The sequence below is a fragment of the Hippoglossus hippoglossus genome, chromosome 6 (genome assembly GCF_009819705.1).
Source record: "Hippoglossus hippoglossus isolate fHipHip1 chromosome 6, fHipHip1.pri, whole genome shotgun sequence".
Taxonomy (NCBI): domain Eukaryota; kingdom Metazoa; phylum Chordata; class Actinopteri; order Pleuronectiformes; family Pleuronectidae; genus Hippoglossus; species Hippoglossus hippoglossus.
Genome location: NC_047156.1, coordinates 20,184,336 through 20,200,630, shown reverse-complemented (window position 1 = coordinate 20,200,630; position 16,295 = coordinate 20,184,336). Strand labels below are relative to the sequence as shown.

Here is a 16,295-nt window from a genome sequence, read left to right as displayed (position 1 = left end):
AAGGGTGACAGTTAGTTAGTAATAACCTTATTATTATGTGCGTATTAATTGTAGGACAAAAGTAAAGTAAAGTAATTTTCTCTTATAATAACCAATGTTGCATGTGAAAGGCACACAGAAACCATGTGGTTGACAGATTTGCATTAGACGGAAATACATTTTTATAAAAGAAACTTTTTTTAAATGTTCACTACTTTGAACTGAGTGTCATTTTAGAGCTTATGCTAGAAACATCATACGGAATAACATTCAAACATTTAATCTCTGTTATGGAAAAGCACAGAAATATGAACATAAATCTGATTTGTCTTCATTAATTCATTTTCACCTCCTTCACCCAGTTGACGTTTTTTAAACCATGAACCCTAAATTAAATGTTTCCAGGATGAATGTCAGCCATGCAAAGATGCCGTTAAGGTCTTTATTATGAAAAGGAAAGCAGAAGGTAATCCTGCGTTTAACGGGGTTCATCCTCCCACTGCACATCCCTGTCACGCGTTAATAACAGAAGTGGTTCAGCGGCTTGTGTGGCCCCACGAAACGGTTCAATTATCCCAGAAAACATATGGGGGACACGAGGAAAGAGTCTCTGAAGTAAATAAGCTGTCCGTAAAATCATTAAAAACTTTTTAAGGCAGTTACATTTACGCGCGCGTGTGTGTGTGAGTGTGTGTGTGTGTGTGTGGTGATGATGTTCGGTAGTTTTCTCTTCGGCCACACAGCGGTAGCCTTCTGCCCAGAATCAGGGACCTCTGTGGTCCCCGTGCGCGTCCTCAGCTCCTGCATAGACTCACATTTCCCAGCGCGTGCCCACCCCCCTCCCCCCCCTCCCCCCCCTCCCCCCCTTCACATGTATACTGGAATACAATCGAGAGAAAATAGAAATCGAGAGGGTACAACAGCGGGAGGAAGAGGGGGGCGTCTTCAGGGCCCGAGTTAACTTTCCCACCCCTGGAGTTCACGGGGACTGACCCTGCAAGAATGCGTGAGTCATGCGTTAAAATAGACCCGGAGTCCTGACGCGCGGATCCGCGGGGGAGACAATACCGGGGGCAAACAGTGTCCGAGTCCCAGCCCGGAGTAAAGAGATCCTTCTGTAAGTTTCTGTTCTTTAGCTTCACCACGGCCTCTCTTCGTGTCACATCGTTCAGAACAGTTTGCACCGTGCGTCCTCACTTTCTGCTCGATGCCCGCTGTCAGCTCCACTCGTCAGCTGCGCGCAGCCCGAGAGACACAGTGACAGACGGAGCTGCTGCAGTGAATTTTCCGGGTGTGCAGTGAACTTGAGCCATGCGTGCACGGGCCACAGTTTCTTCCCCCCGGGCCCGAGGAGCCTGCTGCAGCCCGGACAATCAGTTTGCTCCCCCCTCCCCCGGGTTCACGGTGAGGATGTGACCGGGGGTACGGGAGGACAAGGCGCACGCCAACGGCCTGTTTGAGACTGATAGAGTCACTTCAGGGTGTTCCCCCTATTCAGAGGCACACTACACCTCCGAGATAAGCCGCTGCTCGCCTGCAGATAAGGAGCTTTTAAACAGAGCGAGGAGAGATGACCCTCACATGGTAGAGATGAGTTTGAAAGAGGGAACGCAAAGTCCGGATAATTGTCTCAGTGATTTCTGAGACATTGGCCTGTATCTTAATCCCTCGCTGTGTTTCTCAGAGAGGAGGCATCGGTCTAATTGTTTTAACGCATCCACATTTTTTTGGTTTGCACATCAAATCTCTCCCCTGTTCACAGTTGTAATTGCCGCAGCTTGACAGATCCTCCCGTTGCCAGTTGGGACCTGCCGTGCAGCGGCCTTTACGCAGTAAATCACAATTTCCAACAAGTTGTTTAATTGTTTGGACCGTGGCAGAACAATTTATAGACCACCCCCCACTCTCTTCTCTTCTCCTGCAAGTGAGAGTGTCTGTCTGAAAAACAATCCGAGCAGGAGGCAGGGGGCGGGGGTCGCTGAAGTTGATCTCCTATGGCATTTTGTTTTGAGCAGGTGCTGCGGGTTGAAGTTCCCTCATAAGGTAAAGGGGCATTAGCGTGTCCAAATGGCAGACTTATATATAGGCTGCCAATTCAGCACATTGTCCCGGGACTGCATGTGTCCGCGCTCTCTGCGCTGTGGAGACCTGCAGCTCTTTTCCTTTCTTCTTCTTCTTCTTCTCTTTTTCTTTGCGTTTCTCCTGTGAGGATCTGCCGCTGACGACAGGCGGCCGAGCCCGCAGCGCACACAGCACAGCGGCCGGTCAGTGTGTGGTCCCACACAGGGTCCGCCACGGAGCCGTGCGTAAAATGCGCGTCATGGAACACATTTGAATATTTGACATTTAAGAATTAAAAAAAAGGGGATAAAATGACATAAAAGATGCAGATTTTTGTCGTTTAAATTAAATTACGGATTGAATTCCATAGTATAAAAAAGTAATTACAGTCAAAGTTAGAGGGATGTTATAAAATAACGATTTAATAGAATTCTTATAATAGATATATTACATTTGCTGATTACATTTCTATCTGACAAACTTTAGTTGATGGTGGAAAAAGAACAGAAGCAGAACGGCTTCTGTTCTTTTTCCACCATCAACTAAAGTTTGTCTGTCATTTATAATTATCACTACAACGCATTCATTATAAACTAAATTCTGTAAACGTCAATATGAATTTATTTAATTCCCCTCCACCATCAAGCCTCGAAAAAATGTGCAGTCTGGTGTTAATGTAATGCAAGGCCAACCTGGAGGATCTGATTCCCATTCTTAGGAATCTAGCCATCGCTCACATGTTATTCTAATGTGCCACATAAACTCCTTGGACCCCGAGAGGCCGTCTCCTCACGGTGTGACGCAGAGGGACTATTTAGTGGCAGAAAGAGGGAGCAAATTGAAAAGATTAGCAGATTTGACAGCTGAGAGAAGAAGAAGAGAGTGAGATGAAGAGGGTGTGCGTGGAGAGGGGATCTGAATTTTGAGATGAAGAGTGTGAGTTTGCCCTTTATCACACACCCGTCACATCTTGATGTGGAAGAAGGAAATGATTTCATTTCAGTTTTTTAGGATGCTTCATGATTTGTAACCCCCCCCCCCCCCCCCCCCCCCCCCTTATAGATACTGTTATTTTATTTTCACTGACCGTGTTGTTGTAGATTTAAGCGAGTCCACATGTTTATTTTAGATTTTTTCATTCACCTTCATCAGAAAACGGTCGCTCCTCCATTTAAGCCTGTGTCCGATCTGGAGACTCCTAATTATTTGTGTTTGGGCTCTATGAAAAAGACACCAGTCCCCAAATTGGACATGTGTTGTACAAACACAAATTAAACATTTAGCCCTAAGTATTTCTCCCTGGGTCCTAAGTGCATATTAGTCAGCCTATACTTATCGTGGGCCCAACGGCACACCCAAATTGTAGTGTTGCTGCTGAAAAAGAAAGGTTGAGGCCCCGGCAGAATGAGCACTTGAAGCACGCTGGCAAATGCCCACAAGTTTCTCAACCACAATGCAAGCTTAGGTGTGTGTATGGACAGTGTGTTTGTGTGGGCTTGTATTTATGGACTTTTGGGTTGTCATTGTAAATAAAACCAGTCAGATTGTCCTCTGTGTGTGCTCATGTGCATTTGACATTATATACAGAGCACTTTTACATGTGTTGTACGAGAGTTGAGTGTGTTTGTGTGTGTGTGTGCAGTCTGTGTGTGTGTTCTTGTTTGTGTGCATGGCCTTACCTGTTTGCATGTATTCATGCATGTCCTTCTAGTTAGGTGATAAATGCATGTTTCTTTCTTTCTCTCTATTCTGTGTGTGTGTGTGAGTGTGTGTGTGTGTGTGTGTGTGTGTGTGTGTGTGTGTGTGTGTGTGTGTGTGTGTGTGTGTGTGTGTGTGTGCGAGTGTGCGTGCACACCCCGCTGTGTGGGCGTACCGCTCTGTGGATCTCTCCTCTGTTCTCCACCACCACATAACCTTGGAAACAGCTTCCTCCTTTTTCCCGGGAGTGGAGAATAACAAGACACCGCGTTAATTCTCCCTCCGTCCTCTCTTTCAATGGCCGGGGTAACCTACCGATTCTCCACCACCTGCTCCCCACCGTCCAATCACAAAGGCCAGACTGAGAGCTTACCTGGCACACCGGCTCGGCTTCAACACAAAAGTTCACACGACTCCTCCATCCTCTTCATTCTGCATCTTTACAAACATAATGTAGGCAGGGCAGCTCAAGTTTATATACAGCTGATCTTCCTTGGCCTTTTTCTCTCTCTGACTTTCTTTGTGTGTGTCTGTCTTGTCATGTGTGTAACACTGACAACAACTATCCCGCCCCTGTATAATTTACAAAGGCATCGTTTGCACAAAACCTTTGACAACAAATGACTTCTAAACTGTTAAAGCAAACCTGGCGTCCTATGGTCAAAAACAAGGGCTGGCTTGAATCCATATTAGACTTATGCGACTGAATATTGTCTGTAGTGTCATTTGTGTCTGTTTCCCTGTGTGGTTTGTGATTTATGAACAATTTGGCACATTAGTCTCTCTGCTCGCTCTCACTTTTTTCCTCTCAAATGGAAAAAACTCACGATCCCACTCTCCGTCGACACATCCCAGAGTGCTGCCGTTTGTCTGGTCTGCTCAGAGTCGTTTGTTCATTGCCCGTGATAAAAAACTGATGAACATCAAAAAAGCTCAGGCTTTACTTTTCTCTCGTTGTTGTAGTTGCTGCACCCCTACAGTATTTGAAGCTCTCGGCAAACATTTGCACATTGATGTGACTGTGCAGAGGAAACGCACTAAAATAAAATAGAGCATCCCAGTGAGGTAGGCTGCAGACAGGGATGGAATGAAATGACCTAAACAAAACCACAATAAAATCTTCCGAAGATTTGTGAAACTGGATCCAGCAAAGAATAGCAAGTGGAGAAATGGTTGAACAATGAACCACTTAAGTTATACATCCCCCACCTGATGTCATATTCAGTTTAATTAATACCTGTAGTATATGATGAACAATTTGATTAAGTCTTTTAGAAAATAAAGTAATTGATTTTTAGTAAAATTAAAATAGAAAGTAGATTGATTTACTGCTGCTTGACAAAAAAAATATTCTTACAAGATCTACTGTTGGCCTTGAAGAAATTGTTTTTTTCCTCCAGAGAAACATGGTTCTGAAAACAAAGAAAAAAACTCTTAAATGTAGATCAGTCGCACAGGTTATTATTTAATGGAAATCTCCTCGTAACTTTAAGCAGATCAAATCATTGTTCAAAGACATAACCCAGACGAGTGTTTTTCTCCGTTGCACTTGATGGACATCTGAGCTTCGCCAGACGCAGCCTCCAAAAGTTGATTCTCTGCTAATCTGTGGACATAAATTAGAGGATTAAAGTGCCGTGGTCTTCCTCTCCGCCTCATCCAGTCAGGTCACGGCGTTTGGTATTTCTAGCAGGACTATAGGGGGACCAGGTTACTGACTCTGGTGCTCCGGTGGCTCTTGATTTCTCAGTCAGTCCTGTGGCCTTGGACTTCAGCAGCCGCAGCAGCAGATGCTTCGGCAATTACACAGCTCCAGATGATTTTACAGAAGAGGGGAATCACATGCGAGCACGTCTGCATGTCCAGGAGCTCATGTTCTCCGTCAGTGTGAAACAAACCGAAGGCATGGTTGCGTTGAAAGACGAGCGACATCTAGGACACCTCAGACACCTTCCTTTTAATGTCAAATAAGAGCTGGAAAAATATTCTCTCTTCTTTCACTAAAACAAAAATGCCATCAGTGACTTTCATATCAAATAACAAAAACGTAGTTTATTTTTCTTCTGCTTATTCCACCTTTAAAGAGACATACAACAAAAACAAAAATCGCTCTCTGAGCCATTGTCTTTGCTTGAAGTATTTGTCTCCCTGTTTTTCAGGGTTGAGTGTCATTCATTATACCCACAGTTCAGAGTGTTTCAGCAGCCCTGATTCAAAGAGCTGTTTTGTTTTTGCGGAGCACTGTTTTTTTTGGAGCATTTGATATATTTGGTTGAGTTTAGAATGGGCAAGCCGGGATGCTTTGTTTTTTTAAACCGAAGTGTGAAATTCAGCAGCTCCTGAGGTTATCTTCTGTTGATGTCTGGGGATTGAGAATACGAGGATACACTCCGTGGCTCTTGCACGCCCAGAATGGTGCTGCATTTAGAAAACAAGACTCCACGCAGAAGTTTTACCATCTCAAGTTCATGAGGAAATATGTATTTGAGAAATATAAATATTTTAAGTAACTGCCCTAAGATGAAGCCTAACTTCAACATCGACTGGCAATGTACTTAGTATAATGCAATGAGTCAATATGGGAACACAAGTGTCCTTAGCAAACATCTCTTGGTTTGTTTTATCCTGAACCAGATGGGTGGGGTTTGCTGCATAAGACGATATGAGTGCCTGAAAGTTTTTACAATCCACTGAAAGTGTTTGAAGATGGATTTACTCATCTTTTGTGCCAGTTGCCGTCAACCTGACATTCTGCATTGTCACAACGTAAACCCCACCCCTCTGGCACTCCCTGCAGACTAAAACGAACAAAAAAAACACTATTTGCACTAACTCGTGATGGATGTCTGCTTCTGATGTTCCACGAATCGCCTTCAGAGTGTGGTCACCATTTTGCACTTATGACAAAGATCTTTAGTGTTTGTTGTTTCCGTTTTCATTTTCATACAACACTTCCTCCCACCATGATTATTTGTTCATCAGAGGATAGAAAAGAAAAAGAACATTTGCTGAAATGTTTGTGGCTAAGAAAGGGTCTCCTGTGCGGTTCTCATGAGCCTCTCGGAGGCCGTTTCGTGGCTGCTGCTGAGAGTAGTAAGCGCTGCTCTGAATGACAAATCAGAACCACACGCCAATGTGTTTTTGTGCTTTGCCTTGGACAGTGTGCACACACTGTGCAAGGACACACAAGCTTTCGAAGACGAACACAAACACATTTCATAACAGATAAATAAACTGAGAGCACAGTCATACCTACAGTATCTCACTTTGTGTGGTTGTGGTTCTTCATCCTAACCACAGAAAGGAAATTGACGTTTGTTCTTTCATGTGACATGTATAATTTCACATTGTTCAGTCATAAACAGTTTGATATTGGTGCACATTCATTTCACTCAAGGTTAGATAGTAACTGGAAGATATAAAGGCCTGAATAAGAAAATAATAACCTTAACAATACCAGTTGTCTGGGAGTCTGGAATTGTAATAGAGTGATGTGTTACAAAAAAAAATTGCCTGAGTTGTAGCTGCAGTGGCTCTAGTTTGACTCTAGTTTGGTTTAAGCTCCAGAATAGCTGCAAGCTACATTTCCCTTAATGCAAATCAATGGTGTCTTGTCATTAGATCCTGGTTAACGCCTAAGTCCTCATGCACCCAGGTTGTAACACAAGCTTTTTATTAAAAAGCCTGATAACCCAGATGACATCACCGTGACACCATCAGGCTTATTTTCTTAGACTTGTCACAGCTCCTCCTCCCCATCCTCATTAAACATCAGGCGTATTCATGCCAGGTAAGATCATAACTCTTTATCGGAAATGAAAAACAAAGCTTTCCCTCATAACAAAGTGCACTGAAGATTTCTCGGAGGAAAACTCAGACCTTCCTTTCCAGAAATCTGTACAGAAGTCTGTCACAGGATTGTTTTTCTGTGGCTAAACAAAGTGAAATAAATGAATGAAAAAGATCAAACAAATGCAAACAAGCCTGGTGGTATCGTACTCAGAGCTCATATTTACATAGCATCATTGGATCGCTCTCCGCTCCTCCCATTCTTAAGGCGGGCGAGCTAACTCTCACTTCACCACTCGTAGTGGTTTGGAGTAACGGGGAGTGGCAGCGCGGCTCGGGGTGCGAGGCCTCTGAAATGACCCTGTGGTGAAGTAGTGAGTGCCAGGATAACATGGTCCCACCCACCAAGCCAAAGCCCAAATCCAATTGGTCGCTAGCCAGCTTGTCTACGTAGGGCGTTGCCATGGTTTCCTGGCCCCAAAGAAGTCTTTAATTGAGCCGTTGTCATCATGAGATGGTGGTGAGCGCATGGGTCCGCAGTGGAGAGATAAAGGCAACAGTGGAAATAAAAGGAGAAAGAGAGAAAATGAGGGAGGCTGAATATCGACGATGTGGCTCAGAATAGACGCGCGCTGCTTGACGGACAGCTCTGAGAGCAGCCAGTCTTCGTGAGACTTACACATCAGGTTCATTCCCTGTGTCATGAAGTTCCCAGGGCTGTAACGCCTGGGCCAGTATTCATAAATGACATGCTCCTTACATGCTCCTGGCTCATGTCTATTTGTACATGGTATTCTGTGTCCTGTACACGCTACTGGATTAGCAGGAGCGTGGAGCGTGGTGTTCAGTGATGATGGGCGTGCAGAGGAGTGGCACTGGTCTTGGGTATCACGCTGACTGGGATCAGACCTCAGGTTTCCGCCACGTAATCCAACACACTTCAGATGGTGGACGGACGGCAGCATCGCGGCCTGCTGGCATTTGTGCCCCAAGGTTTCACACTCAAGTGCACATTATACTTAATGATAGTAGCACTGTGTGTGTGTGTGTGTGTGTGTGTGTGTGTGTGTGTGTGTGTGCGTGCGTGCGTGCGTGCCCGTGCGCGAGCCATGTGAAACCTCTCCGTCCCGCCCAGCTGCTGTACTTTTTCTGTGCATCTGCTGTTTACCAAAGTTTCTGGGATCAAACTTATTGATTTTACTGTTGAGTCTGAGATGACACTATATCAGACATAACCAATCAGGTCAATCATATCTCCACATTGTTAGAGGTAGCTCATTTGTCTTGGCTCGCAGCCGACGTGTAACCAAATGAAATGGCCCTTTGCCACGCTCAAGATTATGGTTCCCAACTGGAGCAACTGCCATAGCAGGAGGGAAAATCGCTGCCTCAGCAAACTGTTTAGTCTCATTCTCAAGGAGCTTACACTGTGTCTCCCTGTTTAATGTGGGAAACATACTGTACGTAGGCTGGCCTGTGATGTCAATTGTTATTGCTGGAGGCCTGCTATAGGAAAAGTCTCATTTGCCTTCTCTAAAGCACTGTTGTGAAAAGGAGCTTATGTCATAAAGACGCTATTGTGGCTGCTGCGGGGCATGCTGTGTGTGTGTACGTGCGTGTGGGTCTCAAAGTGTCACTATACTTTGACCCATACATTGTGGATTTCACGTGTGTTTTCCTCACATTTGTGCAAGTTTCAATGGACAATGGCTCCTGTGCCTGTTTTTTTCCTGGCGCACACAAAGAGAGTTAAGTGTTGGCCTTATATGCAGGAGATTTATGAATTAAAGCTGCTTTTATAGCCGCCTCAAACGATTTAATTTCGGCTTGATTTCATGTGTTTCGTCGTTTGTGCGGCAACGTGTCTTTTGCTGGTGGAGGTAATGACGGGGATGATTGAGGGAGTCACGGTGTGGTCAGTCTGAAGAGAACAAAACCCAAACACGTACATTAGAAAAGAATTACGTCTTAAAGAGACTTGTTTGACATATATCACGTATATAATATCTGAACTTGCCCAATTAATAATTCTAAAATGTAAAAGTGAACTTTTCTAATCTGCCAAAGTGCCCAGTTTTTCTGAGCTTTTTCTGCAGCCCACAAAGTTTTACTTCCAGCTGCAAATGTGTAAATCTGTTAATCCATTGAATTTTCATGGAAACCTACTCCAAACTGAGATGGAATCAAATAAGAAAAAAAAACAGAAAAAGCCAAGCCCTGATAAAAATGCAGCTTCTATTGGATCAATAACCTTCAGATAAGAAGTCTGTTTCTGTCGTGGACACAGCAACATAACAACAGTGGAAAAAATCTACAAATATCTAAATATTAGTAATATAGTAATATCAGGTCTCTGTAAAATTAAATGTGCAACAAGTTAGAGCAGTGTGTGGTGGGGGAGTTCAGCTCTGGTAGATCAGATAAACTATGTTTGATTTCTTTTATGAATACAAATTGTAGACATATGGTGGGAGGAGGAGATTGAGATAAAACAGTTGATATTTATTGTCGCCACAGGTTTTCTATTGGTTTTTTTAAGCCAAATTCTGACAACCACCCCCTCAACAAGCCTCCACTCTCAGTCGGCCTCTCCGTGTTCCACTGAGCAGCAGATTTGTGCGCTGTCCTCTAAATCATTTCCCTCTCTCGCAGATTGCTCCCTGCTGGAATATTGGCCTGACAGCCGTTTTTTTCCTCTCTCTGCTTCCCCAGCGGACTCATTTACATTTATGCACGCAGCAATTAATTACAGGCTGGCGCTGGCCTTGTAAATTAGAGGGAGCCGAGGTCGCCCTCATTAATTGCCCCTGACAGTTAAAGCCTTGTTTGGGTCGTGACAAAGTTGACTTCAGGCTGGGACAGTGAAAGCTTAGCAGTGGCTGGCTGGTTGTCGCACATCTGATATCACTTTGCACCAAATAAAGAAAATGTACTGTCTTGATGAATATATTATTTTGTACAATCTCTTTTTGTTGGAAACAAAAACATTTTGCAAACATAAAATTCTAAATTCCGGAAAGTTTTTTTCTTTGCAGCAACAGGTCATCATTCCATTCCTTGTGTTTCATCCTTAGCGAGATGTCCCTTGTGTGTTTTGGGGGTCTTTCGCCGAAATACTTGTGGAGGGGCTTTTTCTATAGACCCAGGAGTCAGCCAGGCGACTTCTCACGGTATTGGCCTTTTCATGCAAAGACGCTCCAACTTTTTCTGGCTCCTTCCCTCACAGGGCCCTCCTTTCTTCTCTGTCACGCAGCGATGTGTTTGTGCATACCTCACCAGCTTGACAAAAGAAGGGAGAGATCCTTTTCACTTCTGCCTTTGACATTCACCTCTTGTTTTTACAATCTTTCCAAGGCGCACTGTTTGCACAGTGGAACAGGCTTTGTCTTGAAGACGCGGCACAATGGCGAGCGCCATAATGTAATCTCCTAAGGGTAGTGAGCAGAGGGGCGAGGTTTAGATGTATGTGCTGGCGCTTGCCCCTACCAACCCTCGCGCTCCCTCCCACCGTCCACTTTAGCAATATTTCATGTTAACAGCGACTTTGGAGAGAATACAAGTTGTCACTTATGCCTCTGTAACGTTCACCTAGGGCTTTTGTGAGGGAAACACAAAAGCTTTTCACTCATGCAAACATCCGCTTTCCTCGTTCCACTTATTAAAGGTGTTGTGAGTAGCGATGGTTTGCCCACCCACATGCATATCTGTAACCCTGTCTTTTTATCTGCATAACCCGAAAAACATTTATGCTGAAATGTTTTCCTTCCCCCACCGTTTCAAGGGTTTTAGCAGAGCTGAACACAACCGCACTTAGGACACAAGATGCAAACAAAGTCCTGCACTTTGCACCTAACCCACGAGAGAAGGGGCCAATACGCTTCAGTTCAAGTGCTCGTTGGATCTTTGGTGTCAGATTTGGCAATTTCTGCACCTAACAGTTTTTTTAAAGTTATAATTATTTTTATAAAACTGACAATCACTACCACTTACGCGAGAGGTTGAGAGTCGTAAGCTCTTTTCTTTTTTCAACACAACTGCTTTAATTGTTTTCGTATGAATGAGTTCGGCAGCAGCAGCAGTGCTTTAAATATACGTCTGTCTCTTTTATTTGAATGTTTATTGTGTTGCAAGCCTTGCGACAGCCAGGTTTCCAGCCTTCAGTCTTCGCGTGTGGCTGTTCAGAACAGCTATAAACATTTTTGCCTTCAGACAAGCCCGGACAACATGTCGTATGAACGAGTTTGTTTCGAACATACCCTAGAGTTTAGGATGTCACTCTGCAAGGATCGAAAACAACCCCGGTGAACATAATCCAGCAGCAGTTCTCCAAAATGCATTATTGAAGCAGATTATCTTGTTGTTAAGGATTCATATATAAACATAATGACAAAAACATTAAATCCAGTGTGAACCTAGTCTATCAGTCAGAGTGTGAACGTAGCTCAGTGATAACTGGAAGGTAAGTCGCCCCTGTGTGAAAACACAGAAGTAATAAAACATGAGGAGAACTTGTACAACAGTGGTCCTTCAAGAGTCAACATGTGTTATTAGCTTATCATGTAGCGGTCAACTGAAATCCACTCTTGCATATGATTAGTTGGAACCATTCTCCGTTTCCTACGGTGCAGACATGGAAGTGGCAGCATGGAGCCTCATGTGGCGTTAGGCTCATTGAGAGAGCTTCTGTCTCATAGAGTTCCATTGTTCTTACTCCAGTGTGTCCACGTCTGCACAAGTGCTGCTGACAGCTGCAACAAGACAGCATTTGGGACTGTGCATATTTTGTTGCGTCAATGCGTGCATTCATTGTGCAGGTGCAGGGCCCTGCTCTGACTATAATAAAGTATATCTCCTCGCTGTGCGCCATATTTTTTACCTCTCCTGTTACAATCTGTGAGGCTATGATGTCACGGCTTCGCTCTTGCCAAAAGTACGGCTCTGGCCTTTCGTTTTGCTGCTCTCGGGATCCCCTGCAGACAGGTGCATTTCTGCTGCTGGCTCAATGGCTGGGGTAACATGTGCCATTTTACAGCTGTTGGACAGTGGGCCAAAAAGGTAGCTGTTACTTCCTGCAGTTGTCAGGAGGAGCCTGAAATGGCTTTATAGCTGGGTTCTCCTATGTCAGTTCCCCTCTGAGGTGGATGAGAAGAGCAGTGGTTGCGACTGGGAGAGAAAAGAACCTTGTGAAATACAGAGGGAGTATGCAAAGTAAAGGGAACAAAAGAAAGAAGAAGGAATGGGCTTGTTGTCTGAGAGTTTGTGTCAGCTTGTCTGTGACTCAGTGATGCTTTCTGTCTACTTTATGAAGTGTCTTTCTCTCTATCACTCTTCAGGGCTGTGGAATATAATAAGATCAGGTTATTTTCTTATATCAACATATCTTATTACATGGCAAATATTTGCAAAACCCCACAATTAAATGTATCGTATAAGTTCTAGTTCTAGTCTGTGGTGTGTCTTGTTATATCACTTCCTACGTGATAAAATTGACATTTAGTCAACTATGTTTTACATCAGAAAAAAAACTTATGACTAAAATGTTTTTGTAACAATATGATCATATCAATTAATATCTTATCAAACAAACATAATATGTCTGGAGGCTGCGGCTTACAAATGGTTAATATGCACATGTAGAAGCTTGAATTTTCTACAGAAGCAGGTATCGTAAATTATATGCATGAAGACTCCTGCCACACCTTCAGTCACTGCAATATGGAACCACCCCTTCACACAGTTAGCAACAATAACTGATAAAACATCTTAATATTTAACATCCTCACCACACCTGTCGCCTGTTGGATTCCACTTCACAAAAAAAACCCCGTTGCTTACATATGTTCAGCATATACGCACATTTCACCATATGCAAAAAAATGCAAATAAAATGTGAGGGACCTTCTCTGCATAATGCATGTTAGTGTGTATATGCGATTGTATGCCTGCACACGAGGCTGTTGCTTCATGTGCGCTTTGCGGCTCCTCCTGTACTGGGCAGCCAGCTGTCTCTCTGATTACCCAGCATCCTCCAGGTGTCAGATCTGCCATCTGCAGATGAGTGGCAAGGCATGTGGAGCGCAGGAATGGAGGGAGGACGAAGGGGGGTCGGGGGGGGGAGCGGGACAGAATAACTGGTTCTCGAAGACAGCTGGAACATGTTCAGACGGGTCAGCGAGAGCTGCACGAGTACCAATGGGGCACGTGGGATTCCAACTCGCAGTCGCTTGATTGCAGAGGTGGCTTCTCGAATCTTTTAAGCTTTTAAACTTTTGTCGGACAATACTTCTACAAGAGAGAAAGTGAGAGAAGGGGAGGGGGCGAGAGAAAGAAGTTACGTCTTACAGAAATGTTTGCAGGGATGTTAGAAGTGTGTTTTTGCCGACTATTTGTTATGATTATTATTATCATCACAACAACTTCTTAGCGTGCAAGCCTTTGAGCTGTTCTGGTCAGAATTGCCCTTAATTGTGCCCTGAGAGAAAAAATGCATCCAAGAGAATCATTTGGTTGATTCAATGCATGAATAAAAGATCATACAGGACCAGTGTGGGCTTTTTTCTTCATTGTTCTCAATTAGCCTCAAATTGTGGAATCAAAGGCCTGTTTGTGTTGTGCTCTTTGTACAACTAAGATGCTGTGTTAAGGCGCGGCCATGATGCATAGTGTAAGAGAAATGCCCTTGTGTGCGTTTTATTGGCTGTTTGTGTGAACACAGCCTCTCTAAGTCTGTGTGTATCCTCTTCACTCCTTTATTTCATTAGCGGCCTTCCACTCTCAATTAAGACTGCCTCCCATCCTCTCTCAATCTGGGGCCCTCGGAGGGCCTTCCTGTCCTGAGCAGCGTACCTTCAAAGAGATCTGCAGTTTTCAACTTTAATGTTATTATGTGTCTTCTATGACCCTCCTTTAGCAAACGGCTGTTTGTAGTGAGGGGCTGTGTGCATGTGAAGCTATAATAAGGCTGACCCCAGTTAAGCTCTCACTGTAAGAATGGTCTGTCTAATCCACGCAGGCCAGAGATGGAGTATTGAGTATTTTCTCCTGCTCTCATTGGGATAATTTTCTTTTAAAGAACTGCATTAACTGTATTAAGAGAGACTGCGGCCTGTTTGACTTCAAAGCCACACACAAGAATCACTCTGTTTGTCATTTATGAGACTTTGCGTGGCTGAGCCTGTGCCGTTATTTGTTCAGTGAAAACTGCTGTGAGGGAAATACAGTGATCCTCTGTTGGTTCTGCTGGTTCTTCACACAGGACCTCTGTTCTGTCCTGAACATCCACTGCAGGACGGCTTCAGGTGGGCCGACAGGGTGTTCACCGGGCTCCAGAAACACTTTCCAATTCAAATGTTGGTGCGATGTGAAGAATTTAGTCAGTGTTCATTAAAATGTTTCCTGATTTGTATGGCAACACACTCGTCCTTTAGAGGGTTGGTTCACTAACATTTGGGGGCTTTGCTTGCCCAGGTTTTCAGACTTGGCCCACAGAACACATAACAGATTTCATTGGCAGAACATTGTTATGGGGAAAAGTGACAGTAATATGAAATCCCTTTCACTTTTTTTGCATGAAACCTGAGTATGACTCATGCAAGATATTATTTTCTATAAGTTGGAACTGACCCTTTTTTAATGCTGACTACAACTTAATCTCTTTCTTCTGTTTCCCCTCTCTTTCAGGTGACGTTCATGAATTTCAAAGTCATCCACAAGTGAGCAGAGGGTGTTGGAGTTGAAGTCTCTTATTTCTGTAAGTTTTTGCCTCATCGTCTGATACAAATGACATGTGTTTCTGCCTGTGTTCTGTAAGACAGCAAACTGCTGTATACTTTTGTGCCTCTGTTTGGCTCTCTGGATGTTTACTTCCACCAAAGGGCAGATAATAAGCTCTCAGAGAGAACACATTATTACCAGCAGCAACACCGTAGCTTGTATTGTTTTCACCTTGTGAGTGTGAGTGTGTGTGTGTGCGTGTGTGTGTGTGAGAGTTATCAGGGTGAAATGTGGTCTGTGGATATAGTGGAATATAGTCCGTTTGTCTGTTGACAGGATTTGTCAACACAATAGCATCACAACCATGCATAACGCAGTCAGGTTTTAGAGATCAAGATCAAGGCCCGCATTCAAAGACGGGTGTGGTCGGGCCCATGAGTCTTGAGTACTCATGTAATAATGTAGTAATGAATGCTGGGTACTCATGGGTCGGGACGTCAGCGTGTTGACAGGGCATCACAGCTGGTGTGATCCCATTACAGGATGCTCTCTGGTTGTTTCCTCGGAGCAGAACGGAGCAGTATTGCGGGTGTTTGAACATGCCACTTTTTGCACCAGTGGTTGTTTTAGCCGAGCAGCGAGTGTTTGCACTATAGTGTGTGTTTGTGTGTGTGTGTGTTAGTCCATGCCAACAAAACTGAAGTCAGCTCTGTGCGTGTCCACTACCTCGCTCCCCTCCGTCGGCACATACAGAACGCTTTTGATTTGTTTCACGGCAAATGCAGAGACCTCCACTCCAGTTAGTATTCTGCCCTGTGCACGCTCAATGGCTGCTTTCACTTGGGGCGAAGAAAAGGGTCTTTTAAAGAGTCTCGCAGGCATCACTCCAGGAACCTTTCGACACCAGGACCTACAGTACGCCTTTTAATGGACTTTCTCTCTGTGAGCAATAAAGATTATATCTAGAGTCAAATAGTGCTGTATAGGTAACACTAGCTCAAATTAAGCTGGTGAGGCTGCAGTGGCCGATCGTGATGGTTCCAGCAGAGACGGGA

The 16,295-nt window shown here is 44.2% G+C and overlaps 1 protein-coding gene across 13 annotated transcripts in view; it reads left to right on the top strand.

Moving 5' to 3' along the window:
* The window catches only part of LOC117763653 (transcription factor SOX-6-like), a 106,358-nt gene that overhangs the window by 726 nt on the left and 89,337 nt on the right, over nucleotides 1-16,295 (top strand). For 10 of the 13 annotated variants that reach the window (XM_034588978.1, XM_034588970.1, XM_034588979.1 and 7 more), the window contains exon 2: nucleotides 15,208-15,277. The gene's annotated coding sequence lies outside the window, so the exon portion shown is untranslated. Of the gene's footprint in view, nucleotides 1-912; nucleotides 1,097-15,207; nucleotides 15,278-16,295 lie in introns of those variants that run through there. The other 3 variants (XM_034588973.1, XM_034588967.1, XM_034588977.1) reach the window with 1 other exon arrangement.